The sequence below is a fragment of the Anas platyrhynchos genome, chromosome 3 (assembly GCF_047663525.1).
Source record: "Anas platyrhynchos isolate ZD024472 breed Pekin duck chromosome 3, IASCAAS_PekinDuck_T2T, whole genome shotgun sequence".
Taxonomy (NCBI): domain Eukaryota; kingdom Metazoa; phylum Chordata; class Aves; order Anseriformes; family Anatidae; genus Anas; species Anas platyrhynchos.
The window spans coordinates 100,950,089-100,969,522 of NC_092589.1; the positions used below are offsets into that span (position 1 = coordinate 100,950,089).

The 19,434-nt window shown below is 41.5% G+C and overlaps 1 protein-coding gene across 8 annotated transcripts in view; it reads left to right on the forward strand.

Annotated features, from left to right (window-relative positions):
- The window catches only part of SNTG2 (syntrophin gamma 2), a 292,459-nt gene that overhangs the window by 59,307 nt on the left and 213,718 nt on the right, over nucleotides 1-19,434 (forward strand). Inside the window, exon 1 of one of the 8 annotated variants that reach the window (XM_072036396.1) lies at nucleotides 9,073-9,194. The exons of the other annotated variants lie outside the window; for them this stretch is intronic. The gene's annotated coding sequence lies outside the window, so the exon portion shown is untranslated. Of the gene's footprint in view, nucleotides 1-9,072; nucleotides 9,195-19,434 lie in introns of those variants that run through there. 8 annotated transcript variants of the gene reach the window in all.

Sequence of the window (19,434 nt, forward strand, 5' to 3'; positions counted from 1 at the left end):
TGATTGCACTTGATCTGGCTAGTTTGCTCACAGCCAAACAGATACTTGGATGAAAGGTTAATGAATCTAGAAGACAGCAGTCATGCAAGCAGCACAGGAAGCGACTGTTAATTTTGGAAGACTTCACATGGTAATCGTAAGACCCCAAAGTAGACCTGCTTTGTAATTTATAACTCTGGCTGCTTCTGGAGACTCAAGCTGGTAGTAGCTGCTGGGAGCACTTTGGATTTTGTTTTGCAAGCTATTTTTTCAGCTGTCTAACTTTGAATGTTTTAGTTTAACTGTCTGAAAAAGTGTCTGTGTACCCAGTAGCTAGGGATTGGTACGCACTCAGGTACTTCTGCGTTAAAAGTTTATAGGATTGCTTTTGGCCAAACAGTATGATTGGAAATATTTGTAGTTAACTGTATTTGCATGGCTTGCAGACCAACCATTCTTAACAGCAGAGCACTTGGTTCCAAATCGGGAGTCTTGCTAGGGTAGAAAATGCACACCAGTATCACAGTAAATGTTTTCATTGCCCATGACAGGCCACAGGTTTGTCTTTTTTCACTTCGCTTCCTGACAGTGGCTTGTCAGGCTTGCTTCATTTGACCTTAAGCTTGCCTGGAGCTCTGTTACAGCTTGCTCAACTGTAATTGCAATCATGTATTAAAACCAAACAAACATCATGTTTAAAAACAAAACAAAAACAGGTAATTGTTATCTTATTGCTGTGGTTTAACTGGGCAGGCAGCTTAGCACCACATATTAAGTTTGCTCACTTCCAATTCCAAGTGCAACAGGGAAGAAAATTGGGGAGGGGGGAGGGAGGGAGGTAAAAACTTGAGGGTTGAGATAAAGACAGTTTAATAGGATGGAAAGGGAAGGTGGAATAATAATAATAATAATGATAAAAATCTGCAGATTAGCTCTCCAAGAACTGCTCCCATACAGCTCTGTACCACGGGGTCCATCCCCCAGCAGCGAACTGCTCCAACACGGGTCTCCCATGGGTGGCAGCTCCCCCCAGACCCCCTGCTCCTGCGTGGGCTCTCCATGGGCCGCAGCCTCCTCCAGGCCACATCCACCTGCTCCACTGGGGGCTCCTCCACCCATGGGGGGGCTGCAGTGTGGAGATCTGCTCCATGTGGGACCCATGGGCTGCAGGGGGACAGCCTGCTCCACCAGGGGCCTCTCCACAGGCCACAGGGGAACTGCTGCTGCATGCCTGGAGCACCTCCTGCCCTCCTTCTGCACTGACCTTGGGGGCTGCAGGGCTGCTTCTCCTCCTCATTCTCCCAGCTGCTGTGGAAGCATGTTAAGCATGGTTGTTTTTTTGTTGTTGGTGGTGGTGGTTTTTTTTTGTTTGTTTGTTTGTTTTTCTTATATCTGCTCTCACAGAGGCACAACTACTGCCTCTCCCTGACTCAGCTCTGGCCAGCAGCAGGTCCCTGTTGGAGCTGGCTGGAGCTGGCTCTGATCGGACATGGAGCAGCTGCTGGGCTCTGCTCACAAAGGCCACCCCTGCAGCCCTCCGCTACCAAAGCCACTACAGGTGCAACCCCAGCTGCCTTGCTGGCAGGGAAGCACAAGAAGCAGAAAAGTCCCTGGTTCTGTGCAAATAGTGCTGAGCAACAACTGAAACACTGGTGAGTTATCTCCAGTGTTTTCATCCAAAATACAAAACACAGCACCGTACCATATACTAGGAAGAAGATTAGCTCTTTCCCACCTGAAACCAGGACACCTATCCATTTTAGGTTTAGCCTAGTTTTGTAGGATTATCTAGTGAAAAAAAATCATTTTTGTGTGTGTAATTCCATACATTTTTGTGACTAATAATGCAGTAGGAACAAGCTGTTACTCTGCATAGGATGAACTGTCTCCATAGGAGAAATGTGTATCTTGGAGGAATAGAGGCATGCAATGACAGCAAGGAAATTAAAATTACAAGCACAGGGAATGATGTGCAGACCCCAGGGTGATAAACAATTCATCAGTGTTCAATTACTGATCGCAGAGGGAATGAACTCTTTGGAATAAAGAATAATTGGTTTTAGGAATTAAAAAATAATAATCCAACATAGAAGACATAGTAAAGCAGATTAAATTGTGCGGTATTGCAGGTTGAAGAAGAACATACTCTGTTTTCTCACGTACAACACTTCGTGTTCTTAATTTTCCTGAGTTATTTTGGTTGTAGTTAATGAGAATTTTTCTACCTATCATCTACTATTCGACTACACTATTCAATATATTATACCATATGTTATTTAATGCATTTGTTGTGAAGGGTAAGAGTAAGAAAGGTGGGTTGTGCAATATGATCTCTGAGCAGAGTTCCAGGGCAGCAGCTCAGTTGTGTCTTAAGTTCAGCAGGACTATGTCGGTACAAAGATACAAAACCTGTAGGATCTGAGCATAAGAATGTAGTTCTCTCATTTCGTTTTCTTTGGCAAGAAGATGAAATTTAGTTTTTGCTGACTGGTTATTTACACAAATGTAATTTACAGCCCATCCCTGTAAAGAATTGTATTGAAATAACTGAGGAGGTTGCAAATTGGGGGATAGGAGAGTTGGTTTGGATTCTTATATTTCTTATGCTACTAAACGAATTACAATTCAATGTAGGAGTCCTGCTTACCTAAAAATGTTCCACTGCAGTGCTTAGAGTGCTTTTAAGATGAGTATGTATTCCTGTTACTTTTTTTTTTTTTTTTTTTTACCATCTTGCATTTGTATAGGGCGCAACCATATTTTTTTCCAATTTTTTTTTTCTAATAATCTACCTGTATTGCATTTGTCTGCATTATGTGGTAACGTTAAGAATGCTTAGCAAATTTTGAGTGTTATTATTCCACTGAATAATCACAAAACGTAACTTCTACTTATCAGTTACCTAAAGCTTACTGCAAGACTTGTTAACATAGCTCTTACCTCAAGCCTTCCCTTTTCTTCCCAGATCCCTGTAAGCATCTTTGTCAAAGACTGAGAAACAACATATTCTTAGCAAATGAGAAAGTATTTATGAAGAAATAAATTTGACAGGAAAATGTTTCAGCCTTCTCTTAAACAAAAATATGTTAACTGCTTACTGGGTTGGGTCCTTGTTGTTGTTTTACCATTCTAGGCAGGTAAACACCACAACCACTCTCTTACACTCTCTCATTAGATGAGGAGGGAAAGAAGTAAAGTAAAGAACAACTCACAGGTTGAGATAAGGATAATTTAATTAAAGAAAAAAGAAAATAATTATTGATGAAAGATTATTATTAACTAAACAATTTAACTAAAGGGGAAAAAAAGGAAGGGGGAAAAGGGAGGGGGAAAGGGAAAAAAACAAAACTAATGAAGGCTGTGTGGAAGTGCAGAGGAAAGAAATTACTCTCTACTTCCCACAAATGAGCGATGCTTGGCCACGTCCTTGAAGCAAGGCCTCAACGCACGTAGCCGGTGTTCGGGAAGAGGACCGACGTTTTCACAAGGAGAGCCCACCCCTCCCCTCTTCTTCCTGTTTCCACCTTTTATTGCTGAGTGTGACACCACATGGTATGGAACATCCCTTTGGTTGGTTTAGGTCAGCTACCCTGGTGATGTTTCTCTTCTCACTTTTTTGCCTACCTCCTAGGAGGGTTAGAGAGAGTCCTGATGCTGTGCCAGCACTGCTCAGCAGCAGACAAAACACTGGAGTGGTACCACTGCTGTTCTGGCTACAAGTGCAGAGCACAGCACTGTATGGGCTGCTGCAGGGAAAGTTAACTTCCCAGGCAGACACAATACAACCTCCACCCCTTATTCCATAACATTTGTGTCACTCTCAGATCCCTCATACTTTAACATATAAGTATTTTCATCACCATTATTCCTTGTCCTTTAATTAATAGGCAGGTATATCTTTTTATTCTATAGGTCTTTCTTGGAAAATGTTCATAAGAACCGTTGACGATTTGGTCTTCATCTGCCAAAGTGGTCACTCAGGGCAGGTGGAGTTGGATGTCTGGACGCCAGCACCAGCTTAGCTCAAGTCCTTGTTGTACTTGCCCGGTTCCTTGCAAAGTTGACTTGTCATTGATCCTGCAGCGTTTTCCTACAACATATAACTTAGATTACAGATTAGTTTTCTCTCAAGGTCAAATCTCCTTGAGGCACACACTTGATATCCCCATTCCTTTGCATGACCCACCAGGTATACCCCGGTCCTTGGGTGAAGACAATCCCACGTGTGGGTTTGCCTTTACCCAAGGCAGGAACAACCCACACTGCCTTCCCCATCCAGTTTCCTACATGCACTACAGGGACTTTAGCTCCTTTCACTGTGTGTAGGGGTTTTGTTTTGGCAGGACCAGCACAGCTGTCAGATCCCCTATTGTTAACTAGCCAAGTGGCGTCTGGTAGATTTATGTCCCATTTTTTCCATGTCCCAGCACCCAATGCTCGTGACATAGTCTTTAAGAGTCAATTGTACCTCTCAACCTTCCCAGAGGCTTGTGGGTGATAAGGGATGTGATACACCCACTCAATACCATGCCTCTTTGCCCAGGAGGTAACAAGATGGTTTCGGAAATGACTCCCATTGTCAGACTCAATTCTCTCTGGTGTACCATGACGCCACAATACTTGTCTTTCCAGGCCCAAGATAGTGTTTCAGGCCATGGCATGGTTTACGGGCTATGTTTCCAGCCACCCAGTAGTTGCTTCCACCATGGTGAGTATGTACCGTTTGCCTTGGCGGGTTTGTGGGAGTGGTCCGATGTAGTCAATCTGCCAGGCCTCACCATATTGAAACCCTAGCCATCTCCCCCTGTTCCAGGGAGATTGTACCTTGACAGCTTTCTTGATTGCAGCACAGGTCTCACACTGATGGGTACCCTGTGTGATGGCCTCAATGGTCAGGTCCACCTCTCAATCACGAGCCCATCTGTATGTGGCATCCCTCCTCAGATGTCTTGATGTTTAATGGGCCCATTGAGCTACAAACAGCTCACCCTTATGTTCCCAGTCTAGGTCCACCTGAGCCACTTCAATTTTTGAAGCTCGATCTACTTCTTTGTTGTTCTGATGTTCTTCAGGAGCACGACGCTTGGGCATATGGGCATATACATGACGTACTTTTACATCCAGGTTTTCTACCTGGGCAGCAATATCTTGCCCCAGGGTAGCAGCCCAGATAGGTTTACCTCTGCGCTGCCAGTTGCTCTGTGTCCATTGCTGCAGCCACCCCCACAGCGCATTTGCCACCATCCATGAGTCAGTGTAGAGATACAGTACTGGCCATTTTTGTCTTTTGGCAATCTCTAGGACTAGTTGTATGGCTCTCACTTCTGCATACTGACTCGACTCACCTTCCCCTTCCATGGCCTCCACAACTCGTTGTGTGGGACTCCACACAGCAGCTTTCCATTTCCGATGGCTCCCTACCACATGGCAGGATCCATCAGTGAACAACAAATACTGCTTTCTGTTTTCTGGCAACTCATTGTATGGTAATGCTTCTTCAGCACGGGTTACCTCTTCTGTTGGCACTCCGAAATCTCTGCCTTCTGGCCAGTCAATAATCTCTTCCAGGATTCCTGGGCAATTAGATTTTCCCATTCGAGCCCGCTCTGTAATTAACGCTATCCATTTACTCCACGTAGCATCAGTCGCATGGTGTGTAGTGGGAATTTTCCCTTTGAACATCCAATGTAACAAAGGTAGCCAGGGTGCCAAGAGGAGCTGTGCTACTGTACCCACCACTTCTGAAGCAGCTGGAACACCCTCATATGCTGTGAATATTTCTTTTTCAGTTGGGGTGTAATTGGCTTCTGATCCTCGATAGCCCCAGCTCCAGAAACCCAGAGATTGACCTCAAGTTTCTTCTGGGGTTTTCGGCCAAAGGCTCCAGGTGAGGCCATGCGCCCCAGCTGCAGTGTAAAGTATGTTTTACACAGCTGGTCTGGTCCAGTAAGGACAGGCCTAAGGGCTACTGCACGAGTTATTTCTTGTTTGATTTGTTGTTGCTCAGGGCCCCACTCGAAAGAATTTCTCTTTCGAGTCACTCGATATAGAGGACTCACAAGCTGACTATAGCCTGGAACATGCATTCTCCAGAATCCCACAAGGCCTAGGAAAGCTTGTGTTTCTTTTTTGCTAGTTGGCGGAGACATTGCCATTATTTTATTAATCACATCCATTGGAATATGGCGATGTCCATCCTGCCATTTTACCCCCAAGAACTGGATTTCCTGTGCAGGTCTCTTACTCTGTTTAATGGCAAAATCAGCTCTCAGTAGAATTTGGATTGCTTTCTTCCCTTTCTTCCCTTTCTCAAAAACTTCTGCTGTGTTGCCCCACATGAGGATGTCGTCAATGTACTGCAGGTGTTCAGGAGATCCCCCTTGTTCCAGTGCAGACTGTATCAGGCAAATGGTAGGGCTGTGTTTCCACCCCTGGGGCAGTTGATTCCAAGTGTATTGGATGCCTCTCCAAGTGAAAGCAAACTGCGGCCTGTATGCTGCTGCCAAAGGAATGGAGAAAAATGCATTAGCAATATCAGTTGTGGCGTACCACTTGGCTGCCTTTGACTCTAGTTCGTACTGAAGTTCTAGCATGTCCAGCACTGCAGCACTCAGCGGTGACGTGACTTTGTTCATGCCGTGATAGTCCACCGTTAGCCTCCACTCGCCATTAGACTTTCGCACTGGCCATATAGGACTATTAGAGGGTGAGTGAGTCTTGCTGATCACTCCTTGACTCTCCAGCCGGTGAACCAACTCATGGATGGGAATCAGGGAGTCTCGGTTGGTGTGATATTGCCGTCGGTGTGCCGTTGTGATAGCAGTTGGTACCTGCTGGTCAACCTTCAGCAATCCTACAATGGAAGGGTCTTCTGAAAGGCCAGGCAGGGTAGACAGCTGCCTAATCTTCTCTGTGGTCAGAGCAGCTATGCCAAAAGCCCACTGGTACCTGTTTGGATCCTTGAAGTACCCTCTCTTGAGGTAGTCTATGCCAAGGATACACGGAGCCTCTGGGCCAGTCACAATGGGATGCTTTTGCCACTCATTCCCAGATAGACTCACTTCAGCTTCCAGTACAGATAGTTGTTGGGATCCCCCTGTCACTCCAGAGATACAGATGAGTTCTGTCCCTTGGTAGCCTGATGGCATTAAAGTACATTGTGTGCCAGTGTCCACTAGAGCTTTGTATTCTTGTGGTTCCGATGTGCCAGGCCATCGGACCCACACAGTCCAATAAATCCGGTTATCCCTCTCCTCTACCTGGCCAGAGGCAGGGCCCCTCTAGTCCTGGTTGGAGTGCCTGCCACTTAATTCTTGCAAATGAGAAGCAGACGTCCCTTCATCAGGGTCAGGAATAACATCTCTTCTGCTGCCTCTGGGGAACTGCCCAAAAGAAACCGGAGCAGCGTTTTTCTTAGGAGCCCCTCTTCTTGCTGCTGTATTTCCTTTCAGTTCACGTACCCGAGCAGCTAGGGTTGAAGTAGGTACACCATCCCATTTCCTTGTATCTTCCCCATGGTCACGCAGATAAAACCACAAGGTGTCATGTGGTGTGTGTCTTGGGTACTCTCTCTCTTGAGCAGGCAAATGCTGATTCTTAGTGGCTGAAGTATCACTCTGTCTAGATGAGGGGGAATATACTTGTTCCACGAGCTGGTCAAGTCCTTTAGACAGTTTCTCCACAGCTGAGACACAGGACTGTAGCGGACCAAAGAGATTGTCTTCATATTTTTGAAGCTGGCAGGACAGATCATACGTTGTTGGTGCCATCCCCTCATCCCAGTTAATTACTGCCAGGGTACTGGCATGTGCTGATGGTGCACTCCGCACAAATTTACGCCACATGGATGTTGTGCACTGGACTTCATCGGGGTCTTGAGGTGTCTGGGCATTGTCCAAATCACTATAAATCATCTCCCGCACAGCTAATTCCCGCAGATGCTGGAGACCTTTATCCATAGTGGCCCACTTGCCTACTTGATATACAATATCTTCCTTATGGGGATATCTTTCTTTCACAGCTGCCAGAAGTCGCCTCCAGAGGCTGAGAATCTGTGTCCCTCTCCCAATTACTTTGTCAATTACAATTTCCCTAGAGAGGGATCCCAGCTGCTTGGCTTCATTGCCTTCTAATTGTAGGCTATTGGCCCCAGCATCCCAGCATCGAAGCAGCCAGGTGAGGATGTGTTCACCTGGGCGTCGACCATAATCCTTTCGTATTTCTCGCAACTCACTCAGGGATAGGGATCGAGAGTATCGAGTGGTTTCTGATTCCTTTATGATTTCCATCTCTTCTTCCTGCTGTTTTTGTGATAGCTCTGCTTTAGAGGTGCCTGCCTTTCCCCCTTCTCCCTCCTTCATAGGAGAGGCTTCTTCCCTTACTAAATGAGCTGACTTCCATTTCCATTGTTTTGACTTGACTCTGGGGGTGAATGATACCATAGTCGGTTGGTCCTCTGGGTCAGCCACAGCATGTGTTATCTGGTCATCAGACTCAGAAACTTCTTCCTTCTCTTCAAGGTGCTGGATGATGTTAAACAGTGTTTGATAGGAGTAAGCCAGGACCCAGCACAATGCTGCAAGCTGTCGTTCTCCAGCATTATCAGGGTCAGGACATACAGCTCTCAAGCATTCTACCAGGTTTTTAGGATTTTGCACTTGCTCAGGGGTGAAGTTCAAAACTATTGGAGGAGACACCCGTGACAGGTACCTGCCTATATTCTCCCACACACCTTGCCACTCGCCACAAGACTGTTTTGAGGCAGATTCATGGGTAAGCTTTCTAAACAATCGACTAATCTTAGAGAGAAGAGGAAACCCGTTATTCAGAATTAGAAATAGCAATATATGGGTTACACATGGATATTCAAAATACTCAAAAACTGTTGTAATTAGCCCACTGTGAAAGAAGTAGGAGGTACCATTCCTGAAACTATTCATAAACTGACATCCAGATGAGGAAAGGAAGGCAGTGTAGTTCTGAATATTCTCTAAAAGATAGTTTCCAGGAGACCCAAGTGATAACAGTGCAGAGCCTGAATGCCAGATTAAACTCAAGGCCAGTGCTTGGCAGCACAGCGATTTGAAAAAAACGAACACAGACTGTAGCACATTCTCGGATCGGATATAGAGGAGAAAAGAGAACATGACACGGATTGTATGACATATGATCAAACAAGCCAATATTAACAGGAAACTGAACATGGTGACTAGCAAGTAAGTGTGTTAGTTGTATGCGTTTTAATCAATTCTATTGTTATCTCAACCCTTCGAGCCCCACGTTGGGCACCAAAAAGGGCTGTGGTGGTTTTACTGTGCTAGGCAGCTAAACACCACAACCACTCTCACTCCCCCTCCTTAGATGAGGACAGGAAGAAGTAAAGTAAAGAACAACTCATGGGTTGAGATAAGGATAATTTAATTAAAGGAAAAATAATAATAATTAAGGAAACATCATTATTAAGTAAACAATTTAACTACAGTGGAAAAAAAAAAGAAAGGAGAAAGGGGAGGGAGAAAGGGAAAAAAAAACAACACAACAAACAAACAAAGGAAGGCTATGTGGAAGTGCAGAGGAAAGAAATTACTCTCTACTTCCCACAAATGAGCGATGCTTGACCACGTCCTTGAAGCAGGGCCTCAACGCACGTAGCCGGTGTTCGGGAAGAGGACCGACATTTTCACAAGGAGAGCCCACCCCTCCCCTCTTCTTCCTGTTTTCCACCTTTTATTGCTGAGTGTGACACCACGTGGTATGGAACATCCCTTTGGTTGGTTTAGGTCAGCTACCCTGGTGATGTTTCTCTTCTCACTTCTTTGCCTACCCCCTAGGAGGGTTAGAGAGAGTCCTGATGCTGTGCCAGCACTGCTCAGCAGCAGACACAACACTGGTGTGATACCACTGCTGTTCGGCTACAAGTGCAGAGCACAGCACTGTATGGGCTGCTGTAGGGAAAGTTAACATCCAAGCCAGACCCAGTACACTTGTACAAGTCTAACGTATTAATTAACCACTACGTACATGATTTAAAAGAACTACGTACATGATTTAGGGTTCTCTATAATTACCATTACTTTCTGGCTGTATAACTAATCATTCTTAAATTTCCATCATGTTTTTTGCCATATAGTAACTGAGTAAAAAGTAGTGTTGATTTTGTGCATACTTACATGGGCAAAGCAAATTTAAAGTTGGATAGAGTTAGTTTTGAGAAATCAGACTTAATTGCTAGAGTACTAGAAAATGCTTTGGTAAACAATTGATCTTAGTATTATGGTTGTATATTAATATTTACTTTCACTACATTTGTAGATGTGGGTTGCAAGGGTCTTCATCATATGTACTCTGGCATGGTCTTCTATGTATTCTTTATGAAATTACTATTACAATATTACACTTTATGATCTTGCATTAGTAACTGTGTGGGGCATGGCAATCAGTTTTCTGCTTACCACTCTTTACTTCATCTTTAGGTTTAATACCTGCTTCATTCTTACTGACCTTTATCATAGCTGTTAACTCAGTGAGGGAATGCACAATCGCTTCCTGGTAATACAGATCGAGTGCTAATGCAAGTAAAACACCTTGTACCATAAGTATTTTATGGCTACTCTTACGCATGTTGCACATAGCGTGCTTCACAGTAATGAGAAAAGGATAATGGATTTGGTGTGTCATTGTGAGTTAATGATACCATAAACACTCTTCTAGGAGGATAACATACATAGTATGCAGAATACATAGTATGCAACTTGTCAGTGCAAACTTCAGGGAGAATATGATGACTGTGTAACATCTTTATCTTTTAAATGGAAAAGGTAGGGATGTGAACGGTATCCTGCAGGGATGGCATATTCTCTGAGGAAGGAGAGTAATCTGTGCTCTGAACACTTTCAAGAATCTGAATTTAATTTTAGAAAAAAAAATAAAAAATTGATCTTCCTTTGTCACAACCTGCAGTTACTGTGGATACATTGTGAAATGGACTACAAATACGAACATTGTGAAATGGACTACAAATAGGAACAGTCTAAGTAGTAATATTACTGTTAGCAGGAAAAATTATTGGTAGTTTTGGCACTGCAGTGGACTTTTGATAGGTAGCAAATTCTTATTTATTGATTGTTACACAACAGTACTAAAACAATAATACATTATCATAAACTACCTTTAATAAACATTTTCACTATTGATTGGTCTTTATCTGATGTCATGCAAAAGTTCAGGTACCTTTCTTGTTTAGTCATTTTAATCTGCCTGTATGTACTTCACAAGACGTTTACAGCAGAAGACTGTATACCTCACAGATTTTATTTAGCATACTAATAATGGCTTGAAAAATGTTCTTCACCACTGAGGATAGTTTTAAATATTTGTATTGCTCTCACATTTTTGTTTATTTTTCAAAGGTGTCTTTGGATTGCTTTTTAGGCTAGTCAGCTCTTAGTTATAGTTGGCTTTTCCAGAATAATCAATATGAAGTTAGATGTTTTCAATGGAGCTGTTTTCCATACGAAGTACTCTAAAGCAGAGGAAATACTATTTAATATTTATTCCAAAATTTTAAATATATCATAAGCAAAATACTTATATTTTTTCCATTTATTCTAAGATGAATCTATTATATATTGTGCTTTATTTATATTTAGCATTTTATTCTTTTTCTTTTATTTTGTCTTGTATTTTTAGGGGGTTTTATGCTTGAAAAGAAATTGAACTAGATTCACATAAAGCAATGACTTGGATTTTTGGGTATTTCCCCTTTTCTCTCTAAAAGATCTTAGCACGGGAAGCTTTTAATGATTGTTCTCATCTAGCTTAATTAACTTAAAGTGCTGAGGCTTCTTTTTTTCTCCTGTAGACAGAAATGATGTAGGCTCAGCAGACACCAGTTGCCAATGGAAGTGTGGCAGTTCTAGTGTAAATGTACCTCTGCATACCATCCTGCTCTATGTCTCTGAACAGACGTTGATATCTCTACCAGCGTCCCTGTCATTTGATAATGCATGTTCATATGTTATAAACAGAGGTACCATGAATATTTAGAGTGTGTGTATATATGTTCTTGTATGCCTACATGTATATGCTTATGGCTGAACAGAGGAAGAAAGTTTTATCCTTCTTTTTACGTGTTGAAGCAATAGTCTTAATTTTTCAGATTACAGCAGATACTTATACATGTGATATGAAAGCACAGGTATTTGATCAGTTCTGATGAAAGTACCTATGGATTTACTCCTTTTGTCTTGTTAAAAGAGTAATCTGAATTTATTTCTTACCTTTTAAGTTGGCAAATACTTTTACACTTAGTGTGTCTCATAGAATTGCATTCTGTGTTTTAGCAGACAAATACAGAGATTTCTTACGGTCAAGTTGCATAACAGGCCCTTTTAATTTAGGGTTACTTTTTGTGTTTTTTTAAAGTAAGAAGGTTTGCTAGTGGAGGGTTGTTTGTGTTTTGTTTTTTTTTCTTTGTAAACAAACATTTCCCAGTAATGTGTATCAGTGACTGACTGAATTAATTTTAACTTATCCATGAAAAAAAAAAAAAGGAGGGGGGGGGAGTTGAAATTTGAAGGGTTTGGTTTTATGTGATACAAAATTTCAATAGAGAATTAAATTCTAGAAGGTGGAGCAATATGTTCCCCTGTCTGAGCAAGGTAAGACTATGATGGCATAGATTTTTTATTTTTTTTTATTTTATCAAAAATGTCTTAATGCTTTCAGGTGATTTTTCTTTGACTTCTCTTGCCATAATTTTTCACAAGAAAAAATCTATATTGTTCCTCATTTGTACATTTGATATTCCAGTTCTGACGCTTCCTGTTCTGCCAGGGGGGCGAGTCTGGAAGTTTATTTTGAAATCTGAAAGATAGTGAAGTTTTTACAGGGTTAGTGAGGATTAGTGATTGGTAAAGGAGGACAGGGCGAGTAAAGTTGGTCTCTTTCTGGGAAGGCAGGAAGACCTTCATGCTGCTTGAGAAAAGCTGGCAGAGCAATACACCTGTATTTTCCAAACCATCTTTTATCTTAAGTGGAACAACAGATGGTGAAGTTAAGGTGAGAGGTAGTGAAGTAATAACGGAGGACCTGGTCTTCAGGAGAGCGAACGCTGGCTTGCTCTGGGACCTGCTGCTGAAGTCAGAGACCAGCATGGGATGATGGCTTCTGTTGCATGCTGTCCTGGAAAGAAGAGAGGTCCAGGAGAGCTGGTTGATTTATTTTATTTTTCTGGGGATTGTCTCCTCAAGGCTTAAGAATGGTTTCCAATTTCCAAATCCCAACAAGCAAGGAATCAAGCAGAGATCCTCATCTGACAGAGGAGCTTCTCACTGAACTCAAACCTAAATAGGAAGTGTACAGAAGATGCTGACAGGGACAGGTGACCTCAGGAGTATAAAAACACTTTGTGTAGGGACAGAATTAGGAAAACCAAAGCTCATCAGGAGTTGAATGCAACAAGGGTTTTTAAGGGCAGCAAAGTGGGCCTCTACAGCTACCTCAGCTGCCAAAAAGAAGACTAGGGGAAACGTGGGCCTGTGGCTGAATATGGTGGTGAACTTGGTGATGCAGGATATGGGAGAGACAAAGATACTTAAATGGCTTCTTCACATTGGTCTTCCCTGGTAGGTTGGGCCTTCAGCAATCCAAAGTCCCTGAAATGAGAGGAAAAGTCTGGAGCAAAGATGACATCCCCTTGGTGGAAGAGGATCAGGTTAGGGAAAACTTAAACAAATTGGACATAGACAAGTGCATGGGACCAAATCGGATGTACCCAATTGTTACCATTAGCAATTTGGCCAGTGTCGTTGTTGGGTCACTCCTGAACTTGGAAGGGTCAGAGTTAGTAGAGAGGTTCTTGTAAAGGAGACGAAAACAAATTTCACTGCTATTTTTAGGAAGGGCAAGAAGGTGAATCTGGGGAACTGCAGGATAGTCAAGGCCATTTCATTTTCTGGGAAGGTGGTGAAGTAAAATAAATAAATAAATAAATAAATAAATAAATAAATAAATAATCCTGGAACCATTTCCAAACACATGGTGGACAAGGAGGTGATCAGGACTAGTCAGCATCAATTTACAAAGGGGAAATCAGACCTGATGAACCTCATGGCCTTCCACAACTGCCTGTCACTCAGTTGTGAGGGGTTGGGAGTGGATGTTGTTATTTTGGCTTTAGGAAGGCTATATGCTGTCTCCCCATTGTCATACTCAAACTGATGATTATGCATTAAATAAGTGCACAGTGAGGTATGTTGAAAACTGAATTAACTAACTGCTGGGCTTATGGAGTTAAAATGAGTCAAAAGTCCAGCTGGGGACTGATCACTGATTGTGTTCCCAGTGTTTGATACTAGAGCCATTACTATTCAAGACCTTCATTAATGACCTATACAATGCAACAGCTTGCATAGTCAGCAAGTCTCCAGATATAAAACAGGTAGTGGCTGATACACCAGATGGCTGCATAGAGGCATTTACTGGCTGGAGAAATGTGAAGAGAGGAACCTCATGAAGCTTGAGAAAGAGTAAATGATAAGTCCTGCGTCTGGGGAGGAATATCCCCAGGCAACAATAAGGCTGGAGGCTAGCCAGCTGGAAAGCAACTTTGTAGAAAAGGACTCTGTGGACACAGAGTTGAGTATGAGCCAGCAACACACCCTTGCAGCAAAATAGGCTAATCGCAACTGTTGGCTGCATTAGGAGCAGTGTTATCAGCAGGTCAAGGGAAGTGGTGCTTCCCCTCCAGTCAGCACTGGTGAGGCCACACTGGGAGTGCTGTGTCCAGTTCTGAGCTCTCCTGTACATAGATGTACTGGAGCAAGTCTAGTAAAGGGCCATGGAGATGCTGAAGGGTATGGAGCAACTTTCATATGACGAAAGGCTGAGAGCTGCAACTCATCAGCCTGGAGGAGAGCAGACTTGGACAAGGGAAATGTTCTTGTCAATATGTGTAGAAACTTGATGGGGGGGGTAAAGACAGAGCCATAGACTCTTCAGTGTTGTCTGCTGACAGGCAATGGGCACAAACTGGAATATGGAAAATTCTGTTTATATTTTAAAAAATAAAGTTTTTACTGTGAGGTTGGTCAGACACTGGAGCAGTTCAGGCAGAGGTTGTGGAATCTCTTGGAAATATTAAAAAAAAAAAAAAAAAAAAAAAAAGCCAAAGCAACACGTATATGCACACACAGATTGACTGGACACAGTCCTGTCCAGCCTGCTCTGGTTTTCCCAGTTGTGAGCAGGGGTGGAACTAGATGATCTTCACAGTTCTCCAGCCTTTTGTCTACCATGACTGTTGTGGTGGAGTAGAATTATGTATTATATGTCCACCTAAGTAACCATGCTTTGTGAACTCTGTTCAGGTTTTCATTTTTTTCCTTTTTTCTTAACAAGCCCCAAAGCCTCTTTTGATGCCATCTTGAAGTGCCTTGTTCTTTTTGCCTGCTTTCTCAGCAGTTTTCTACATCCCTTTAAATCATATGCCCTGAGTCTGCAATACATCTGTGCACTTTTCCGCTTGGAAAAGTGGGCAAAAATCGCTGTGAGCCACTTGATGCTAACTCCCACAGTCTCCAAATGCTAGTTAAGATTTAAAAAATGCTGCTGAAATACAAAGAGAACAGAAGCTATTCTAGCAGGATTTTAGTAGTGTAATCTTTTTCACTATGTGAGAGGAAATCAGTGCTAATTTTTTTTTGTAAGTGAAAAAGGCAGCACATGGCTTGATACAGTTAATGTCTCAATATGTCGCAATCCACTTAGCCTGTATGTACTTTATTTTCTTGTCAGTTAAGCTTTCATTTTCAAAAATAACTTCTAAAATTACCTACAGGTGTTGACTCTAATGTCACTATAGTGTTGCATTGTTCTGTTTGGCAATAACTTACACAAAGAAAATACTTTTTTCCCCCCCAAAAAAGAGCAAAAGTATAGATTTTATTGCAGGAAGAAATGGTGTAAATTTGTCTGTCATCCTTTCAAGCTTAGTAGTTATGAAAATTTTGACCTTTTAAATTACAGTTGCTTCAACAGCAACTCTATTGTCTTCTCTTAAGTTTTTTATTTTTAGCATTCCAAGCTGGTGTCAGGCACTATTATCTCCAGTTTGGAAACCACAGCAAAAATAAAAATTTTCACAGATTTTTTTTTTTAATTATTTTTATTTTTTTTTCATATCAATTTAGTAGTGTGTCTCCTAGCAAAGGAGAAATGTAAAACTATTTTTTGTGGAACAATGAATGTTATTCTTTGTAATTATTAGTAGGAAATTCTAATTTCATATGCACAAGTTTAATGGTGGACTGTGTGCTTTTAAAGTAGATTTGTTTTTAACAGGAAAGGAATCACCTTAGAATTTTTAATGACGTTGAATTGCTCTAAAAGCATTTTTAGGTTCTTGAACAAGACCATAGTTCAGCTGATAAAGAGAATTTTCTTTCATTCCTTTGACTTTAATATTGTCATTTCTTTTAGTTTGAGTATATAGCTGTTCAGAGTGTACTTGCATAAGAAGCAAGTAAGATGTCTTTGTCATTTTAAACATGATGTTTTTCTCAAGAAGAGAGCAAGAGGCACAGTGCGTTGTATGCTTTCTATTTTCTTTTATTGACACATAGACAAATTAGTTCTATCAAATATTTCTCATCTAGAATGATAAGATACCAAGTTAGGCTGCATAATGTAGCTTTTGTTATATATATATATAATATTTTCTGTTTACCCAGTTCTTTAATTATTGTCTTTACAAGTTGTACTGAGCTCTTTCATGATCAGTGAGGTCAGAATATGATGCCATCCTTGCCCAGATCACTTTCTCCCTTCCTCCCGAATGTAAAAATGTAATGTAGGCACTTCATATACACAATAGTCTTTTCCAAATCTTTATAAAGGAGATATATATACCAATATATATTGGTAACATTTCTGCCCTGTACAAGCGAAGCAGGGTATAAAAGATTACTCACAAGGTAACATGACTTGTGTTGATCATAAGTTTGGTGTTTTGTTTTTTTTTGTGACTGAAACAATGCAAGCTCACGTGTCTAAAATATTGTTAATCATCAATTATCTAGCATTGGGTGCTAACAGTCAGATGCTTCCTGACTTGGTTGTTAGTTTGCATTATGTTATCCTGGTTGAGCAAGTAAAACTAGAAAAAACTCACCAGTTTTGCTTATTAACACTGCCATATATATATATGCACACATTATTTGGTTTGTGTGTCTGTGTAAATATATGTATAGGTACATATGCATAATAGATACAGATAGAAACGATGTGAATGCAATTACCTCCTTTTTTTTCCTAACTCTCCCCTTAAACTTACCGGGAAAACAAACAAGCAAAAGCCTTTTACTACCCTGGAGAGGAATATCCTCTAGAACTATGCCTTTAGAAAACAAAAAGGATGTGCATAAAGATCCACTGCAAGATTCAGAAAGTGCCATACCATTATGCTAAGTAGGAACAGAAACCAATGTCCAACAGAGTTGCTCTTCTGTGGTGTCCACAGCCCAGTTCATCATCTTCAGGGCTCAGAATCTCATTGGAGTAAGTAACAGGATGAAGCACAGAGTCCGATAAACTTTATAGGAAAAAGCTTTTCTCTACACATGTACAGGGAAGGAGGCATTAGAATAAAAGCAGTCATATTTTTCTCTAAGTATATTTTGTACTTTTATCTTCCTGGTTGTGTGTCATGAATGCTAAATATGTACTGTGAATGCAAAAGTTGAAGGACTTCTTTACGTTTTTTTACCTAATGCTTTTTTATTTTTTTAATGAACTTTCTGTAACTATTTGAGCAGGTTACAATATATATGCAATATAAGCTGTGAGTTTTGTTTAACTTAGCAATATCTTACTCTCCCTCATTCAGAACATTGTCAAGGATAAAAAGTCAGGAGAGAGTATGTAGGTTGGGCTTCATTAGAATGCACACATGAACAATAAATAAAACTGAAAGGTGACACAAGTTAAAATCAAGCTCTCCAAACCACTTACTGTAAACACAGGCCAGTATTTCTCTTTCTTATAGTAACGTTTAGCAGATGGGTATAAATGTAAGTTGCTATTATCCATAGTCTGTGCCAGCAGGAGACCGTCTTCAGTGTGGAAGCAGTACCATTTCATCAGCAAAGACTGTTTTCCAGTTTGCTGAAGGTTTTGAGTTACAGAAGTAGCCAGATGCCCCATTGTGGTTGAACCCAGCAGGCAGTTGAGCGCCACTCAGCTGTCTGCTCACTCTGTCCCCCTTCTCCTCACCCAGTGGCATGGGGAAGAGAATCCAGGAGGGAGGAGGTAAAACTCATGGGCTGAGGTAAGGATGGATTAATAGGACAGAAAATAAGATGATAATAAAAGGATATAAAAAGCAATCGATGCACAATACAGTTGCTCACCACCTGCTAACCAGTGTCTGGCCAGGCCCTGAGCAGTGTCTGTCCCTGCCCTCAGACATCTCCCCCCAGTTGTTATTGCTGAGCACGACACCACACAGTGTGGGACATCCCTTTGGTCAGTCTGGGCCAGCTGTCCTGGCTGTGTCCCCTCGCAGCTCCTGATGCACCCCCAACCCCTCTCTGGCAGAGCAGCACAAGGAGCAGAAAAGTCCTTGGCTCTGTGTGAGCACTGCTCTGCAACAACTGAAACATCCGTGTGTTATCACCATTGTTTTCATCCAAAATCCAAAACACAGCACCATACCAGCTACTATGAAGAAAATTAACTCTGTCCCAGGTGAAACTATGACTCCCTTCAACCAAGATTGTTTTTTTTGTCTGGCTGTCTTGGAAAACGAGCAGAAAATCACTGCTTTCTGTAGAAAAATCCTAACTGTCTTAAGTGTAGTTAGAGGGAACACTGGGTCTGGAACAAAAAGTGCTTCATCAATTATGATACTGTTGTAATAAAGGCCGTTTCTTTTATTGCTTCTGTAGCAATAGAGTAGACATTTACATTGATTCAGAAACGTGGGTAATGACTCCTTAACGTGAAATACTAGCTTCCTTTAACGGGAGTTTGATTTGCATTCACAAATACCTGGTACTCTGCAGAACTGCTAGTCATTAAAGATCCTTCCCTACAGATGAGGGAGTAATTTAGAAGTATATCATATATTGATTTACTGTGCAGCTTCTGTCTAGGAACATAATAGTTGATGTATAATATGGTTGTTAGTGGTGTAATTATAGCAAGTGGATATCCTTATAGCAATGTTGAAAAACTATTTTGTGGATTTTTATGATAATATGATTGAAAGCTGGGTTTGATAACTTATGTAAGGAAATTTGTAAGATGGGGTAGGAATGTTAAGCAAGAAATTGGAAACAGATAAAGAGTGCTTAGACTGTGACTCAAGGTATTTTATATTAAAAGAACTGTAAATGAGAAAGCAAGGATCATAAACAGATCAAAGAAATTCATTAACTATGTTCATTTACTTCATTT